Genomic DNA, 20,000 nt, shown 5'->3' on the forward strand with positions numbered 1-20,000 from the left:
TTTGTGATCTAGCTTTTTGATCCGCCTCTCATGCAGTGTCAAACGCTTTCCAGCAGTCCAGATGCAAACAATCCAACCGACCTTCCATTTTCAATCCAACCGACCTTCCATTTTGTCCAAGACAGAGTCCGCTCATAGTAATCTGAGGAGGTTTATCACATATGGCTTCCTTCCCCGATAGCCATGCTATCTCTCACTTCAGTCATCTCTCCTCTGTAATGATTCATCTAATTGCTTTCTTCATTATCCTTTTTCAGAACCATGAGGACCACAGTCGCCAGTGAGACAGGTATGTAGTCTGTGGTCTGTAGGTCTGTAGTTCATTGCTCATGCCCAGTCTTCTGTTGTCGTGTGTGTGTGTGTGTGTGTGTGTGTGTGTGTGTGTGTGTGTGTGTGTGTGTGTGTGTCATTGTAGAGCTTAAGTACTGGCGGAAACCTGTAGGTGGAAATAGATGAGATATTTTTCATATTTTCAAGAGAGAGAGAGAGAGAGAGAGAGAGAGAGAGAGAGAGAGAGAGAGAGAGAGAGAGAGAGAGAGAGAGAGAGAGATTCTGACAAAAATCAGTAGTGGAGTGAAGCGATAAAAAAAAAAATAGGGAGTACAATAAGAGGAGATAAAGAAGAGAGAGGAAACAGTGGGGAAAGACGGAAAGGAAGGGAATGGGAAAAGCGTGACGGAAGAGTGAAGGAGAGAGAGAGAGAGAGAGAGAGAGAGAGAGAGAGAGAGAGAGAGAGAGAGAGAGAGAGAGGCACGAGTGTGTGTGTGTGTGTGTGTGTGTGTGTGTGTGTGACCCCAGGCGAGGGGTAATACAGTGTGTGTGTGTGTGTGTGTGTGTGTGTGTGTGTAGGGTTTATTAAGTCGTCAGATGGTTGGTCCTTCTCAGTCCGTCGGGGGCGTGATAGGGCGACCCACGATTTATTAATATTAAGCTCGTCGACCATAAGAGCCTCCACGCTAGGAGCAAGGGAGAGGAGGGAGGGAGGGAGTAGTGGGAGGGAGATGGGAGTTGCTGGAGGGGGAGGGGATCCCGGGTTGGTTGAAGGAGGGGTGGGTGGGGGGGAGGTGGTAGTCCCCCTCGGAACATCCTATGACCCTTATGGCTGGGGGAGTTTACGGTCGGTTTTTGAGGTAAACCAACCGAAAACCTCCCCCCCCTCAACCAGCTCACCCCCCAGAGACACAGACACAGGAGCTGCTGCTGCTGCTGCTGCTGGGGATATGCCGTTCTTCACCGTGATCCGACGGGTGGATGAGGATGTGTAACGACGGAGGCTATAGAGATGAATTCCCCGATGCATAATGCATGGACGTGGACTCTGACGGCGTACGTCGCTTGCTGCCCCGTTGTCGTTTTTTTTGTTGTTGTTGTTTCCTCCTCCTGGGGAGGGTCGTGTATGTGTGTGTGTGTGTGTGTGTGTGTGTGTGTGTGTGTGTGTGTGTGTGTTTGTGTGTGTGTGTGTGTGTGTGTGTGTGTGTGTGTCCCTCCCCCCCGGGATTTAGATCGGCCGGCAGTTGGTCAGTTTATGCAAAGCAAAATTCAGTCCTGTTTTGATTACTGGCTGGGGTCATTCATGGTGTCAGGTGGTGGCTGGCTATAGAGGGCCGGTATATCTTATTTTTTTTTTCCCCTCCTCCTCCCCCTGCTTTTTCCTCCCCTCCCATCCTCAATATCTTCACAGGGATAGAGTGCAGAGGCGAAGGGCGAAGCAAGAGAAGGGGACGTAAAATATTGCAAGTTGATGACGAGTGTTCGGTTCGTGTCGTTCACGAGGTATAATAGATCCTTTGAGCACGACTGTGTGGGGGGCCCCTTAAGCATGACTGTAGGATTCTTGTACACGACTGTAGGACCCTTAAAACACGACTGTAGGATCCTTGTGCACGACTGTAGGATCCTTGTGCACGACTGTAGTATCCTTGTGCACGACTGTAGTATCCTTGTGCACGACTGTAGGATCCTCGTATACGACTGTAGGATCCTTGTGCATGAGTGTAGTATCCTTGTGCACGACTGTAGGATCCTCGTATACGACTGTAGGATCCTCGTATACGACTGTAGGATCCTTGTACACGACTGTAGGATCCTCGTATACGGCTGTAGGATCCTTGTGCACGACTGTAGGATCTTTGTTCACGACTGTAGGATCCTTGTACACGACTGTAGGATCCTTGTGCACGACTGTAGGATCCTTAACACACAGATTTAGGTCGTGTGAGATAAGAAGATTTATAGTTTCATCAACTGACAGCAAGTTTATGCAGAGAAATCGTCTTCCCTCTGCTGGAGATTACATTTCCAACAGAGTTGGTCCATTCTTAAGTTCGACTCCAGGAATCAGAGGAGGGACAGCTCTTGATGCCTTCGGTGTCCGTGTCCATGTCAGACTCCTAATTCTGCCTGCGCCTTACACCCAAGTTCACTTTTCACGACGTTTTTCTACAATCTAAATATCATTCAACAATACACAGAACTGTCTTGCCCACAATGTCTGGGATTGATCTAAAGAAGATAGAATGAAAGAATGCAAGACGAGAGATTACTCACCTACTAAAAGATGTTTACAAAGAGATTTTGTCAAAGGGAAGGGCTAAGGCGTATCGCTCACCGCACGACAATTTACGGTCACGATGAACGCGTCGTGCGAGTGACGTGGTGTCTGGTGTTATGTGTGTGAGATGAAGAGATTGTATACTTGTGAACTGAAAGCCAGCCGCTCGTGGGTGGGTGAGGCAGAATGAAATCACAGCCACTTGAGGCAAAGGGGGCTGGAAGTTAACAGCGACTGCGGAGCCGTTGTTGACCCCCTCCCTCCCGTTAACCAAACGAGGGAGAGAGAGAGAGAGAGAGAGAGAGAGAGAGAGAGAGAGAGAGAGAGAGAGAGAGAGAGAGAGAGAGCAAAATATTTATAAATAAACTTATCCTTTTGCATCACAACGATCAAACTTACAGCTCAGGATCTTGTCCCCTGTATCATCCCTCGCTGTGATACATTACATCAAAATATTGCTATCTTGAAATACATCGTCATCACCAGTGGAATATCATTCAAGTATATCACGTCGCTTGAGATATGTGCTTTCTGCCGTACCCAAGTACAGATTAAGTCCAAAAACATAGTATCAACGGTTAACCTAAAGTGTAGGACTCGTCTCTACGCCTCCTGCAAAGGTAGACCGTCTCGTTGAGGACCGAATCGGTTCGATGGTCTGCGGCGGTGGCCGCGAAAGCGCCCTGGGTGTGACCGGGCATAAGAAGAGAGGGAAGGGGGTGGGGTGGGGGGGATGTCATACCCCCTGCACCCCTCTCCCTGGCCAACCCACTCACCCACCTACCTACCAACTGTTGGTGGTGGACTTTCATGAAATATGGGGAATCGAGGGTTGATTTTATTAGAAAATTATGCTTTACATTAGAGTAGAGGTGGATGTAGAATTAATTCATGTTGCCGAACAAAGGAATGTTCTTTTTTTGTGATCATTTTTTTTTCTAGATATAGGGAGTAATATAATGTTTGCCGTCAGTTGAATGAATCACTGGATGTTGGCTTCTTTGCTTCTGTCATGGATGGAGGTTGAAGCAAAACAGTCTTTATGACAAGTAAATATAAAGTGAAGCAGAGAGAGTTTCATATTCGTAGCTATATAGACCCAAAGGTCCAGACGATGGTGGTGTGGCCTTAACAACTACTGAAACAGACACAGTCCCCTTAAAACCAGCAGAAGAAAAGGATAACAGAGCAAAGGCTCGAGAGAATTTAGTAAGGTACGCAAGCCCCAACATATTTGGTTTCCCAAGTGCATTTTGGATAGCAAGTCAGTATCTGTAAGTCAAGAATTGGTTTATTTAGTCTTCCTCGCATCAACAATGTGCTTAAGAACTAATAAATCTTAAGACAAAAAGAAATAAAGATTCCCGAAAGAAATCTTTCTTTCATCACGGTACCACAAGAAGTAGAATGGACCAGATCTACACCCACCTCTTAACGCAAGTACACATACGTATATTACAGTCACCACATCACGTAGCTTGCCGACATCTGTAATGATATGGTCACAGATACAGGGGTTTACAACAGGCGTTTACTCTCATGCAGCAATATAAAAGGGGCTGTTTAAGACCGAATGAAATTTATGATGATGACATGTTCCCACTCGCTCTAACGGCTCAATCGGCACGACTGACGTCACAGACGTTTGAACTGCGACACATTAGTGAATATAATTCGACACTTGGGCTATCAGAAATATACTGTCATTACAAGAAAAAGGGACATTACCGTGCGGCATTAGACTTTACGACCGTCGGATATTACGACATCGTTTCTTAAGTCATTAAGGTGTATGTGTGTCGTATTACCCGATCGTTTTCGCCATTGTCGTAATTTGATGGACGGTTAAAGGCGATTGCGTGCTGACGATGCTAGTAGGCAAGTCCATGACCCCTGCACCATTCCCTCAGGGGATGTGACTGACTGCTTAACGAGTCGTCCTCCCCCCACCCCCTTTTTTTTTTCTTTATTATCATTACTGTCGACGAGTGTCTGGTCATGCGACCCCTCATGTCGTTAATGACTTCAGGTGAACGTGGCAATAAGATATAAACTGCGTTCGGTGCACATAGACGGCAAGAGCTGTAGAATGATGGCCTTCTTTGGAGATTTTTGAATCAAGACGTAACATATTCATAGCTGTAGACGACCCGGATTGTGAGGTAAAAAGAATATATATATATATATATATATATATATATATATATATATATATATATATATATATATATATATATATATATATATATATATACATATATATATATATATATATATATATATATATATATATATATATATATATATATATATATATATATATATATATATATATAAAGATAGATAGATTGATATTGCTAGACTCCTGCTCGAAGTTTTTCTGTGAGGGAAAAGTCACCCTGGGAGAGTTCGTAACACCAGATGTAAAGTCTCGTTAAAGATGTTCTTTCTCCAAAGGAATCTACATTTCCCTGTTACTGGAAGTAGCGTAGCCTTGGCCCGCAGGAGCCTGTAAAAGCAAGCACTGGGTAACACCAGGAATCCTTTACAGTAATTAGTCCAAGGAAATTATATATAGATAAAAGAACAAATGATAATATTGTATATAGATAGATATGTCTGTGTTTGTATATATATGTATACGTTGAGATGTATAGGTATGTATATGTGCGTGTGTGGACGTGTATGTATATACATGTGTATGTGGGTGGGTTGGGCCATTCTTTCGTCTGTTTCCTTGCGCTACCTCGCTAACGCGGGAGACAGCGACAAAGTATAATAATAGATAATAATCATATGAAGGTGCGCATTCATATGCACTTTGTTCGTATATATATATATATATATATATATATATATATATATATATATATATATATATATATATATATATATATATAAAAAATCTTTACTTATAAGAATCTTTCTTACTTCTCATATTACTACGCTGCGTGAAGAATATTCCAGTCAAATCATCAGTCTTCATGGTATGCTAATTCACGTTCATCTAGACGTAAGACTTCCAGGAAAGTAATTGGCTTGAGTGTGCATGTGTGTGTGTGTGTGTGTGTGTGTGTGTGTGTGTGTGTGTGTGTGTGCGTGACACGGACCGTCATCTGGTAAGTGCATGTCGTAGACGACGACTAATTTCCCTCCAACATATATTGATGGAGCGAGTGCCATAGTGGAGGATGCGATTGGTCGATATATGGTAACATTTCAGGTCATCATGGCTTTCAAGGGGAGGGTGGGACCTTGGGGGAAGAAGGAGGGAAGGGTCGTTGATGTGGGTGTATCAAGGGTGGTGCATAGTGTTCCCTTAATGGGTAAGGGGGTCTTTTGTCCCTTGCTAGGGAAGGTAGACTAGAGGGTTTAGGTCAACTGTGTGACCCTCATGTGTAACATATTGCCAGGAAGACTCCTTACGTGTGTCTTAAGATATATATATATATATATATATATATATATATATATATATATATATGTATATATATATATATATATATATATATATATATATATATATATATATATATATATATATATAAAGGTGATATAAGATCTGTATAATTTGGCTACGTCCTGGGCTACGCCAGGAGAACCATTTATCTCCACACACACACACACACACACACACACACACACAGAGGACAAGGGGGGAAAAAATAAATCCACTCTTGCGATGCCCTGTCGCTGTGCATTAATAATGGCCATAAAACCATTATCTCGTGTAATAGTCAAGTAAGCGGCATATGTCCCCTCTACTTCCACGGAATAAAACCCCATCAGTGACGAGGTTTACCGAATATTTTGGACGATCCAATCGTGTAAAAGTGACGAGGCTGTTGCCATAAATCCTAATACTCATTACGCTTATTGTGTGTGTGTGTGTGTGTGTGTGTGTGTGTGTGTTTGTGCTCTGTAAGGGTAGACAGTCTGACAGGTGCGCTGCGGTCGGAGGAGGAGGAGGGTAGTTGGTTGGTTATGGGTTTTGGGGTGCTACTGCTGCTCTCCCCTCTCCTTCCTCCCCTCACTCTCCTCACCCCCACCCTTCAGTGATCTCCCCTTGTTACCGATAGTTTGCTTGTGGTTAAAAGCCATTACCGGGGGAGGTGAAAGCTGCACCTCTTGACTCTATGCCGCCGCTTGTCATTGGACCAGTTCCGCCAGGTGCAAGTTGTTAAGGGAGGTGATCAGAGGTGGGTCGCGGTGCACAGAGCCTTTGAGAGAGAGAGAGAGAGAGAGAGAGAGAGAGAGAGAGAGAGAGAGAGAGAGGAGAGGGAGGTGGAGAAAGGAGGGAGGTAGGGTAGTTGGGGGTGTGTGTGACGATGGTTCTCTTGATAATTACGTTAGCCGAATGTAACCTTTGTTACGGCCTGGGGCTGGGCTGGGTTGGCTGGCTGGCGGGGGGGGGAGCTGCTGCTGCTGCAGTTGTTAGGGGGGGAGGAGGAAGGGGGTGAAGGAGGAGGAGGGCGTGGGTCACCCTTGTCCACATGGCATTAGCACATTAACCTCACTGGACGGTGGTCTGACCCTCCATAAGCCACCAACCCGGTCGTGTGGAAAGACGACCCTGCTGGATCTGTCCCCACCTGGAGAATACAAGAAAAGACCGCGGGGTGGAATTCCTACAAGACCGCGGGGTGGAATTCGGGTGGAATTCCTACAAGACCGCGGGGTGGAATCCTACAAGACCGCGGGGTGGAATTCCTACAAGACCAAGGGGTGGAATTCCTACAAGACCGCGGGGTGGAATCCTACAAGACCGCGGAGTTGAATCCTACAAGACCGCGGAGTGGAATTCCTACAAGACCGCGGAGTGGAGTTCCTACAAGACCGCGGGATGGAATTCCTACAAGACCGCGTGGTGGAATTCCTACAAGACCGCGGAGTGGAATCCTACAAGACCGCGGGGTGGAACCCACAAGACCGCGGAGTGGAACCCAATAGTAATATCTACGAAGATCCATTAAAACCTTATGATCTGAACCGTTGTTTGTGGTGCTTCAAGTCAGGCTGCGTCCACGACTTGTTTCAGCTGATAAGAGATTAAATTCCTTTCGTTAAAACGATTTTCGTCGAGCCTTTAGTCTGTCGCAATCCCTTTTCTTTAGACGGCCCGATCCCCTCGTATATTTCGTCATAAACACATAATATCTAACATCGATGCAATATCAAAGCGAAGACGACGATCTTTGAAATGTGATATTCAGTTGCCGATATTCCCTCGTGTCTTGTGAAAGCGTAGAGTACTTTAGAGAGTAATGGAAGCGACGGAGAGTCGATATTACAATAAGGAGTGAGGGAGCATAAGGCTGGTTACCAGTATCTATGATTTCCCGAAATGAGTAGGATTGATAGATATGGGTGTGTGTGTGTGTGTGTGTGTGTGTGTGTGTGTAGTTGGACTTAACGATCATTAACCTCTGGTAGTTAGCTCAGAATGTGCAACGTACGCTTTAGATATACGCACTTCCCCAAATAGAATATAAAATCAGTTATGCATATAGGTACATATATTGGTATGCTAATGAACATCATCAGGTGGAACTTTACGAAGACAGGAGTTTCATAAATCGTACTACAGAACTTATGCGTATTTTTACTGCGTTATTGTTTTGTGATTTATGCTAAATATACGAGTTAGTTGGAGGCACGGCTCGACCAGTGGCGTAACACTCCCAGGTGAGGTGCTTTCGTGAGATGCAGTAGAAGGGTTCGTCGAAGTCATGTTTGGTGTCATGTAATTACTGGTTGTGATTACCATTCGTGTGTGTTACGAGGAGAGAGTTTTACACACACACACACACACACACTCACTCATACACACACACACACACACACACACACACACACACACACACACACACACACACACACACACACACATGCCTAAGCCAGGTACCTCTTTTATCAATCAGCCCTGCGGGAAGGATGCACCTGGGTTGGGTGTAGGCCGATTGCCACGCCTAGGATTCGAGCCCATGCAGGTCCCGATCCTGGACGTGGCTCGTGCTGACTCATGGTCACTGACGTGATGACATATCCAGAGAGGAGTCGAAGATAATCAAGGTTACGACATATGCAAGTTTCACACACACACACCCACACACACACACACACACACACACACACACACACACACACACACGTTTGATTAAGAGGATGGGAACTCCATGAGCTGATTGTGACCAGAGGTATGGACACCTCGAAGGCTGAGCCACGGTCAAAGCTGTGATGACAGTAGTGAGGTCCCTCGTGTCACTTGACATTAAGATCGACCAAGCATCCTCATCTGCACCATCTCCTCCTCCTCCTCCCACTACGGCGAAGTTCCTAAAGATATCGCACAGTTTGACATCGACGCACTAATACCAAGTGTAACCTCACCGTCCAACAAGTTGGATGTGAACTCGTGAACTCGTGACGGCCTTCAGCTCCACGAGTGCTTGTGTTGCGAGAGAACTGGTGTCAAGACTGACGACTCTTTGACTGCCTCTCCTGTGCGTCAGTTTCTACACTGGTTCGTTCCACATCCCTTATACTGAAGTTACGATCGTCGAGGACGGGAATCGAAACGAAGGAAGAGCCCGTGTGCTTTGGAAACAAGGATCGAAATGAAGGAACTGCCTGTTGCCATTTGGAAGCATATCATCTTTTATATTTTCCGTGATGTACTTAAAAAAACGCACCGTTATGGTGTTGCTTACAATCAGCTCTCGTCCCTGAAGGCTCGAGCTGCAGAAGGACTTCACGTCTTTTAAAGTAACATGTAACATGTGTCTTACTCAGCACTACGTTCATAGCTAATTCGAGCGATAAATGCTGTCTTCAAGTCCCACTACCCAAACTGTGATATTAGAAACAAACTGATGTCAACAAGTGGTCATGAAAAATTGGGAGGAGCTGAGTGGTTCACATAACTTGCTTTCTCCATCACTGCATAGATCACCCATCTACGTAGTTATAAACAAGATGAGGTTATCAGGTCGCTTTTTACCTTCGTCTGCCATCATCCCCACAAGTTGGATCCAACTCGTTTCGTAGATCCCATTTCTTCAAGTCACACTGACAGAGAATCGGATCCTAAACTTGCCTCCCTCAGCTACTATTGTCATTTAAGGTTATCCTCAGACTAAAAGGCAGCCTATGTCAAGCCTAGACATACTTCATCGAGCTGAAATTCTCTTCTTTTTTTTTCTCCCCTCCTCATCCCTCACTCCTCCATCTAGCCATTTGGAGTCGAAATCAGAATATTCGAGTTCAGGTTGCATCGACTGTGATCCCCCATGGTTTCGAGCGAGATTGACAAGAAGTCTCATTCTAAGTAGCCACACGTTTTTGCTTCATCTCCGACGCTTCATACCGAAGCTGGAAGCGTCCTTCTCACTGGAAGAAGACTTTTTAACTCACCAGTTACCCGAAGATCGACGAACCATCGCCACCATTTCGATGCCTTGTGTTCTCAGCAGAGAGAGAAAAAAATGGAAAGAACTTAAGCATCCGACTAAGTGCATTAGACACTCATCGGTTCAAAAAATATAAAGCTGTTCCCCTGCCACTCTCGGTCGGTATTGTAAACCTCCAGGACAATATAGAGAAATGTAGAGAAACTCAAGACTTCAATATCTCTTACGGGCACCATCAAGACGTCCGAGAAGCCATATTGAGCTGTCATTTCCCCCCTCAGCCAATGCATCCTCCGAGGCACGGGGTGAAGGGGGATGGGACGTCTTTGTATCCCCCATTCTTATCAGTGACACCTCCTGAGATACGCACTTCCATTACATATGTGCTAACTATTCATATGTAGACACTCCATTAACAGCGGATTCTCCTGGCTATACCGTCGACTCCCACCACCCGGGAATGCATTAGGCTCCCACCCGACCTGGATCACTCCCGGCCTAGATATCACTGACCGAGGATAATCGTACGTTCTTCGTATATCAGGTGCGAGAGAGAGAGACCCACACCCCTCCTCCAGCTGTGCTGTGCATCTATCACCCTCACCGCACCTACTGTGGGACCAGTAGACATCCTCGAGTCTCGTAGTGGATGAGAGAGAGAGAGAAAACCTCAGGTGCGAAGAGCACGTCGTTCATATCGTGTTTTCGAAGTACGTATCCCCTCTAGACCAACATCACCTCTCTCGAGTCTCGAGCCTGACATTATCTCTACCGAGTCTTACTATACGAGTTCCCTCTTGAAAGCTGAGATATGTTATCTACATAATCTCCATCATCCACTTCGACCTTATGCACACACCTCGTTCGCCCTCGTCACCAAAAGGTCGGTAGAAGTACAAAAAAATAAACGAGGATGATTACTTTTCTGTCCTCCACACACACACATGAACCTTTACCGTGCGACGGATCGCCCACTCTCACTCCTCCACACCTTGTCAGACTGCCATCTTCGACCACCTCTTCCACTAAGGGGCAACAGCTGAAGCAAACCTTTGTCAACCAGCAATCGCTGCTGCCTCTCAACAGCCGCTCGTTCTGCGAATGCAGTCAGTCCACCGTTTGAACCTGCACTGCACCCATTCGAGTTCCCTACCAAACCTTATTGTAAGAACACTCTTATCCTAGAGAATAATCTTATTAACAATGATTCATCATTAACCTTTCGTTACACTCTGTTTTCTTATCTTTTCCTTTTTTTTTCCATATTTGTATCTTGCTAAATTATGTGTAATATTCCGTTCTTACGGTATATCATCATCATAACTGTAACTCTTCATTTCTTTATTACCAGTGACTGCATTTGCCTCAATAAAGCTTGTTTATTGTTATTAGAATCATGTGAGCCCCGCGCAAACACATACACACACACACACACACACACACACACACACACACACACACACACGTTCATTGGCAAAACAGTATATATTAGAGGTAACCAGAAGGTGGGAGCTGACGCATGTCAGCACTAACGGATTAAGCAAGGAAGTGGATGGCACTGAAATTAGGGAGATTATTGAGCCAGGAGGTTGATACACGTAAATCTCCTGTGATGTGTTTTTATTGCACTGAGTGAAGACCATATTCTTGATGAAGAAGAGAGGGTGAGGAGGAAGGAGTGGAGAATATTGGTGGGTATTGTCAGGGTGTATGGGGACGATTGCGTCTGGACTGGAGTCATGGAAGTCAGGAGGTATGTAGAGTGGCTAAGAAAACCTAGTAACAAACTGGGATCCAGTGGGGTGTTTACCTGAGGTGGTAGCGCAAGGGAACAGAGAGATGGAGGTAAAGAGGACAGTTAAAGATAGAAAGTAAGGGAGGCATCAAATGAGACAAGAGGACGGATCAGTCCCACCAGTGTCATATATAGATCAGTGATGTTATGGTCAGATCGAAAGTAATGTATACAAATGCAGAAGGACTAGTAGTAACCGGCAAAGTATAATTCAAGGATCGTATTAAGGAAAGATGCACCTGAAATTGTGGAGACGAAACTCACAAGAGAGAAAGATCTCGCCTGTCTTGTCCAGAGGAATATATGAAAGTAGGATGGGGTTAAGAGAATGATAAATGAGAAAAACTGCTCCTTGGATAATTTGAGAAGGACTAGAGGAAGACAACAATGATGACGCCGGAATTGAGAGACCAAAGACACAAGGAAAGATTAGGGTGTTTATGATATGTCCATTAACGAAGAGAGAGAAGAGTTAAAGGTGATCTACTAAGACCCTTTAAAGTCTTAAACCTGTTGGATGAAGTTAACAGTTCATAGTTCTTCGAGAGATGCAAAGGTAGAGTGACCAGAAGACGGAGAATTAAATCAAACATAATACTTCTTAGAAAAGATATAGAGAAGTACTTTTATGGTATATGATTATCAGAAGAATGGAATAAACCAATTTATCGGAAAGTTCGAGAATATTTATGATAAGCGAGAAAGTTCAAGAGATTGGGCCCTACGAGTGTAGAACTCCTTCCCCTTTACATCACGTAGGGGTAATTACAAATAGGTAATTACACACATCACTGGCTACGAATCGGTCTGCCAGAGCGACAAGAAGTAATGGGTGTCAGATACATCTCAAAAGGCCATTCAACACTTGTTAACCCCTGTCCACCGACCAGCGTGACGGGGAGAGACGAGGGAAGTCGTCGTGCGTTGGAGAAAGGAATGTGATATGAGAGATTAAAGAAATTATACGAAAATTAGATTAAAAGATTCGTGAATACTTTTCCTTATCTTTTTCCGTCTCATAATTCTCTCTGTATTTCGATTGAGGCCCGGCTTTGGTGTGGACTTTTGTCCGTGAATGGAGCCTTCAACATACAGAAAAAATTTTACGTAATAACATGATACAACTACTTACAGAAGAATCTTTAATTCCAGGTTATCAATAACTGTCACAGAAATTCCATTTCAGTCTGGTGTTGCTGGTTGGTGATGAAGACTTGTCACGTAAAATTGCCTTACGTGTGATGATTAAACGCCATTAGTTTTTTTCCGATAATGGAGAGATCAGAGTCCCATTATAACCTCTCCCACGACAGACGAAAAGGGGGAATATAGATGTGTCTCTTCCATTTCCAAGTTCTACGGTCACTCTGTGTCTTCAGAGAGACCACCCTCTCTCTCTCTCCTTAGTTTATATAGCGACTGACACGGTACATGTACTAATGAACCAGTTCTGGCCATCTCTGGTAAAACGAAAAAGCATTAGAACAAAAAGAAAAATGGAGAAATTGATCACAGCGAGTTGCAGGTGGTAAGTCTAACTCGTACATGTATCGAAAGGGTATACGAAACCTTGTTCAGTGGCTCTCCGACCCACAGCCTGACGAAGGCTTTCCGACCCGCAGCCTGACGAAGGCTTTCCAACCCACAGCCTGACGAAGGCTCTCCGACCCACAGCCTGACGAAGGCTCTCCGACCCACAGCCTGACGAAGGCTCTCCGACCCACAGCCTGACGAAGGCTCTCCGACCCACAGCCTGACGAAGGCTCACCGACCCACAGCCTGACGAAGGCTTTTCGACCCACAGCCTGACGAAGGCTCTCCGACCCACAGCCTGACGAAGGCTCTCCGACCCACAGCCTGACGAAGGCTCACCGACCCACAGCCTGACGAAGGCTCTCCGATCCACAGCCTGACGAAGGCTCACCGACCCACAGCCTGACGAAGGCTCTCCGACCCACAGCCTGACGAAGGCTCTCCGACCCACAGCCTGACGAAGGCTCTTCGACCCACAGCCTGACGAAGGCTCTCCGACCCACAGCCTGACGAAGGCTCTCCGACCCACAGCCTGACGAAGGCTTTCCGACCCACAGCCTGACGAAGGAGCTGATCTAGAGACCAAAGACTTTACTTCATGAGCGGGGTCTGGAGCCTACTTACTGGTGGTATCGTGTGATGGAACACTTACGTGCCCAAGTATTCTATTGGAAGTACCACGAACATCTCACCATCTCTCGGCCGGACTATCCTCGCGGACTCGACTTCCAAAGACAACTCCAGCTCCTTCCCCGAAGATTGCCCTTAGAACCGACCAGTCTGCGATGGTCTGGAGAGCCACTGTATCACTCACTGTACGATGGATTCTTGTACCTCGAAAGTTCCAAGACGCTGGTGTGTTATCCTCCGTTCGTCACCTCAGCAGAAACTATGAGGGGATTGAGGACACGACTAGACAGGAGGACCCTAACCATTCTAGGTCCACTTCCTCCGAGGTCTATGTATTCGTCTGTTAAGACGGTGGAAAGACGGACTAAAATCCATTTCACAAAGGAGAGATTTGGATGGTCGGGTTCGCTCTGGAGGTACTTGTGAACTTCTTTGAATCTTTGATAAACAGGAAGAAAAAGGTCACAAGATATACTTGCCCTGGAAGAGCGGAGACTCTTCAAAAAACCCGCTGGAAGAGAACGACGAGACGAGAAACTGGAACTTCAAAAGTCCAGACATGAAAGGAGACGTCAGCGATCTCCCACAAGTCTCTGTACATCATTATTGGTTCCAGTTACTCCATCCAGGAGTCTGCTTTCATGAACTCTTAAGAGGGAACGAATACTCAAGCTTGGGGACTCGTGGAGGGCGTGGGTGAGGCCACGGGTCATACTGGAAAGCACATGGACGATCGTCGACACAAGTACACTTCCTCTTGCCAGTGTGTGTGTGTGTGTGTGTGTGTGGGTGTGTGTGGTAGTCTTAGGCTTCTTCCAGGCCACGCCAGAGGTCACCTTCCATAACCTCGTCAGCTGCAACGGCTCTCGCAAACGAACACAGAGGAGAGAGAGAGAGAGAGAGAGAGAGAGAGAGAGAGAGAGAGAGAGTAGACCTCATCCATGTGTTCATGAATACAAAAGAGTCTCGAGGAGGAATGGCGACACCACATCGTCGCACACTCAGCCAACAGACCCAAGTCTCTCTCTCTCTCTCTCTCTCTCTCTCTCTCTCTCTCTCTCTCTCTCTCTCTCTCTCTCTCTCTCTCTCGAAGGAAGAACGACGTGCCCAGGAGTAGCAAAAGACGCTCCCCCTCCCCTCCTTCCCTTCCCTCCTAGCAAGTAATGTCGCGATAAGTTCCGCATATGGACACACACACACACACACACACACACACACACACACACACACACACACACACACACACACAAAACACACGCCTTTGCAGTAGGCGTCCCGCGGTAGAGTTTCCACAAAGGACGCCTCCGTTGGGCCGTCCTTGCTTTACGCGATGGCGTCGCGGGCATAATAAAACTCCCAGGTGCTGAGCCCAGCATCTAAGCGTAGCGGGCATTACAGAACTCCCAGGAGCTGAGCCCAGCATCTAAGCGTAGCGGGCATTACAGAACTCCCAGGTGCTGAGCCCAGCATCTATTTAAACAGATCACACTCCGGTCTATTGCTGCTTTCGTGGCGGTCATTTGTAACTGAATACCAAACCCATCAAGTAAAAGAGGATCCAGTAGCGTACACTGTACATTATTCCAGCGTTACGTTAAGGTAATTATAGTATTTCGATAAGGTAATTATAGTATTACCTTAAGGTAATGATGGTATCTTTACGCAGATGACGGTATCAATACTCCTTCAGTATTTCCCCCCAAAAAGACGTGGCTCATGAGGGAGGGACGTCTTTAAAGGCTGGAGCATGAAGAACGTGGCATAGCATTTTCTTCAGAAGTGGGTGGGGGGGGAGGGTTTCCACCCACGAGACACGGTTCATTCTCTCCTGATAACTCCCCGTATCACGGGATGGTCGTATTTCCCCTGTTAACGTTAGAGACAAGTGGACTTTGTCGACCTTATGTTTCTTGCATATCTTCCTCCTCCTCCTCCTCCTTCCCTTCCTCCTCCTCAAGTGGACTTTGTCGACTTTATGTTTCTTGTATATCTCTTTCTCCTCCTTCCCCTCCTCCTCTTCTTCCTCCAGCAGACTGCGGACTCTTCCTCCTCCTTCCCCTCCTCCTCATCTTCCTCCAGCAGACTGCGGACTCTTCCTCCTCCTTCCCCTCCTCCTCATCTTCCTCCAGCAGACTGTGGACTCTTCCTCCTCCTTCCCCTCCTCCTCATCTTCCTCCAGCAGACTGTGGACTCTTCCTCCTCCTTCCCCTCCTCCTCATCTTCCTCCAGCAGACTGCGGACTCTTCCTCCTCCTTCCCCTCCTCCTCTTCTTCCTCCAGCAGACTTCGGACTCTTCCTCCTCCTTCCCCTCCTCCTCATCTTCCTCCAGCAGACTTCGGACTCTTCCTCCTCCTTCCCCTCCTCCTCATCTTCCTCCAGCAGACTGCGGACTCTTCCTCCTCCTTCCCCTCCTCCTCATCTTCCTCCAGCAGACTGCGGACCTGAGTGCAAGTGTCGTTCGTCGCTGGGTAACACCACGAGACCGAGGACGTAGGACGCTCCACGAGCTCATGATGTGAGGTGGCCCGATGATCCTTATCATCCTTGTTGCTTTAGCTGATCGCAGTATAACTTCACCCGGGGAAAAAAGAACGGTAGTGATACGTCTCTTCGTTCTATATCAACTGACTGTTATATTTCTTTCTCGTGTCTCTCCCCCGATGATTTGATTATTACACGAAAATGCACTTGGGAACTCACCGTGTTTCATTTCCTCGTGGACTCATAGGAATATATATATATATATATATATATATATATATATATATATATATATATATATATATATATATATATATATATCCCTGGGGACAGGGGAGAAAGAATACTTCCCACGTATTCCCTGCGTGTCGTAGAAGGCGACTAAAAGGGAAGGGAGCGGGGGGCTGGAAATCCTCCCCTCTCATTTTTTTTTTTTTTTTTTTTTCCAAAAGAAGGAACAGAGAAGGGGGCCAGGTGAGGGTATTCCCTCAAAGGTCCAGTCCTCTGTTCTTAACGCTACCTCGCTAATGCGGGAAATGGCGAATAGTATGAAAAAAAAAGAAAAAAAAAAGATATATATATATATATATATATATATATATATATATATATATATATATATATATATACGGGGCCCCCAACAGGGCATAATAGCGGTGAATGTACGTTCAAAACCCCCACCCCCACTCCAATCTCGACGTCGAGGGGGGAGGGGGTGGGGTTGTGCGTTAAGAAATGATTATACGAGACCCGGAGAGAACAGAAAACGGCAGGACACGGAACGAACAGAGAACGACCACTGGTTGCAACATTATATCCAGCCCGATATACATCTCGCCACTTCCCTCCTCTTCCCATCCTCCTCCCTCCCTCCCTCCTCCTCCCAAACATCAGATAAAGCAAGGGAATTGTCGTCTCATGAATGAATCTTAAAAAGGCTTGCTGCACACAAAGCCGCCACCGTAGTAGCCTCGTGCCTCCACACACACACACACACACACACACACACACACACACACACACACACACACACACACACACACACACACACAGAGTCTTACTTGCACAGTGTATCTGGACGAGGGGAAAAATATTATTTCTTTCCTTTTTTTCTGGTTTTCTTTCTCGAGTTGACGTTTTGATTTCTATTCCCCCCCCCCGCCTCATCCTCCCACCCTGGCTTGCGTCTCTCTCTCTCTCTCTCTCTCTCTCTCTCTCTCTCTCTCTCTCTCTCTCTCTCTCACACACACACACACACACACACACACACACACACACACACACACACACTCACTTTTTTCTGCAGATCAACGCAGATTTGACCTGCAGCTGTGCATGTGTGTGTGTGTGTGTGTGTGTGTGTGTGTGTGTGTGTGTGTGTGTGTGTGTGTGTGTGTACTTGTATTTGTCGCTTACATTACGTACTCCATCTTAATTTGCAGTACACAGCAGGCTCTGTGTACGTTATCTGTGTCCACGGGTTTTCTTTTTTTTGTTTTCTTTTCTCTCGGATCCAGGATGGTTTTAGAAGTTTTAGAGAGAGAGAGAGAGAGAGAGAGAGAGAGAGAGAGAGAGAGAGAGAGAGAGAGAGAGAGAGAGAGAATGCTTATGACAATTCTCACCTCGTCAAAAAATGTGATTCTTTCCAGTTGACGAAATTAGATTTGGATTCTAAATCTCCCGTCAGGAGGTAGGACAAGACGAAATGGAACATGACTGGGATACTGGGAGGCTCACCAACATATCACGTGTCTCTGATGTACCCCTGCCCCTCGTTGCTGTTCAAGCATCACTGGGAAAAGCATTTAAAAAATAAGTTTCGAACGCGTTTAATGATGAAGTTAGATGTTGTTAATATCACTCCATCTACGTAGCCAAAGTATCTTTTAGAATACCTTACCTTTATGGTTTCCCATCGTATTTGGCAAACAGTAAATCAGGATTTGATAAAAAAAAAAAGGAAATATGTTAAAAAAAAAACAAAGTCGGTGTAGTGTGCAAGATGGTGCGATATTCAGCCACCCCGTCACATATATCTCTCTCTCCCCGTCTGTGCTGTGTGGTGTCAATTTCCTTATTCTTGGCTGTAGATGATGTCGTAAGCTTCGTTGTAAACGCGCACTCTCTGTCTGTCTGTCTGTCTGTCTGTCTGTCTGTCTGTCTGTCTCTCTCTCTCTCTCTCTCTCTCTCTCTCTCTCTCTCTCTCTCTCTCTCTCTCTCTCTCTCTCTCTCTCTCTCTTCCCTCCCGTCGTCCGTTTAAAGGGGCAGGCGGTGATGTCATCGGCCGTATGTATATCATCGCATTTAATCACCACGCTAATACCTGTGTGACACGCCAAGTGTCCTGCGTCATATTGAAGCCAATCGCCCCTTCCTCGAGGGAGGGAAGGGGGGGAGAGGAGTGCCCGCCCACCCCCGGGTTTCAACCGGAGTTGAAGCATTTTATCACTACATTCATTCTTAATTCCAAATCAACATCCGTTCCCTAAAACCGACTTAAACCCCGCATAAAAATCTATTACAAAGCAGTAACGGTCAGAGGCAGTCTCCGTCAGGGTTCATAATGGCCGCGATAGGGCCATTGTTTTGGCGTAATTGTCCGTGGGCCAATGGCGACGCTTGGGGGGAGGCGATCTTTGCTCGTATAGCGCGCGACGTCCGAGGCTTTTACAGCCTACCCGCCGCTTATTTGTGACCCGTTTTTATTTACGTTTTCTTTTCGGGCTTGAGCATAGCTTGTTTCTTTCCCCTTTTTCTCTTCGGCTGGGTTGATTCGGAGTATATTTATATTCTCCCAAACTTCTACCGTGGGATTGTGTACATTCATAGCCCTGCCATTGCCTCTGGAGTACGACAGTGATAAGAAATGATTATAATATGAGGGATTTTCCCGTCTCAGACCAACCCAAGTGGAAGGGTATATATACCTCCTGGAAACTGGAAGAGGAGGAGGAGGAGGAGAGGGAGGATAAGAGTCCCTGGAAGGTTACGATCCGCCAGGAGTTTACGGCGATCTGGGTGAAATTCTGGAAAGCCACTTACGTTTCCAGGGACCATTAAGGCGCTTGTAATTTGTTCCCCAGTGATCTTCACGGTTGAGCCGCATTGCTGGACACATTCACAAGTTCTCCACCGTGTTGCCTCCGCAGTGGAAGTTCGTATAAACGGCCGTGAGCGGGTCCAAGTCTTAGGGTACTCTGTACAGAGCAGGGTGTTCCGTAATGCCTTACACTCGAGGCACCTTCGAAATGATCGATGTGTAGTTGGTGGGTGCGAGCGAGACATTGTGTGTGTGTATTATGCTTAAAGACAGACGAGGGTAAGAAGGAAGAGAGAGAGAGAGAGAGAGAGAGAGAGAGAGAGAGAGAGAGAGAGAGAGAGAGAGAGAGAGAGAGAGAGAGAAGGAGGCAAAAATGACTAGAAGTAAACAAGTCGTGATTATAAATGCAGAATAGCGAGATCAATAACCAAGAGAGGGTTAAGACCCATGATGGCCCCAATTCATTAGCGGAATGTGTCAGCTTAGACTATGTAAATATTTGGTTGCGTTTTATGTCACAGTAATGACCTTTTAATACTCTCCGTCTGGCGTTCCACATGG

The 20,000-nt window shown here is 46.2% G+C and overlaps 1 protein-coding gene and 1 long non-coding RNA gene across 2 annotated transcripts in view; one reads left to right on the forward strand and one right to left on the reverse strand.

Moving 5' to 3' along the window:
* Positions 1–20,000, forward strand: part of LOC139745863 (uncharacterized) — a 311,101-nt gene that overhangs the window by 228,006 nt on the left and 63,095 nt on the right. The window contains exon 2 of the long non-coding RNA XR_011712007.1: positions 258–289. This is a non-coding gene — a long non-coding RNA (uncharacterized lncRNA). The remainder of the gene's footprint in view (positions 1–257; positions 290–20,000) is intronic.
* Positions 1–20,000, reverse strand: part of LOC139745855 (uncharacterized) — a 486,509-nt gene that overhangs the window by 96,854 nt on the left and 369,655 nt on the right.

The sequence above is a fragment of the Panulirus ornatus genome, chromosome 4, assembly GCF_036320965.1.
Source record: "Panulirus ornatus isolate Po-2019 chromosome 4, ASM3632096v1, whole genome shotgun sequence".
NCBI lineage: Eukaryota > Metazoa > Arthropoda > Malacostraca > Decapoda > Palinuridae > Panulirus > Panulirus ornatus.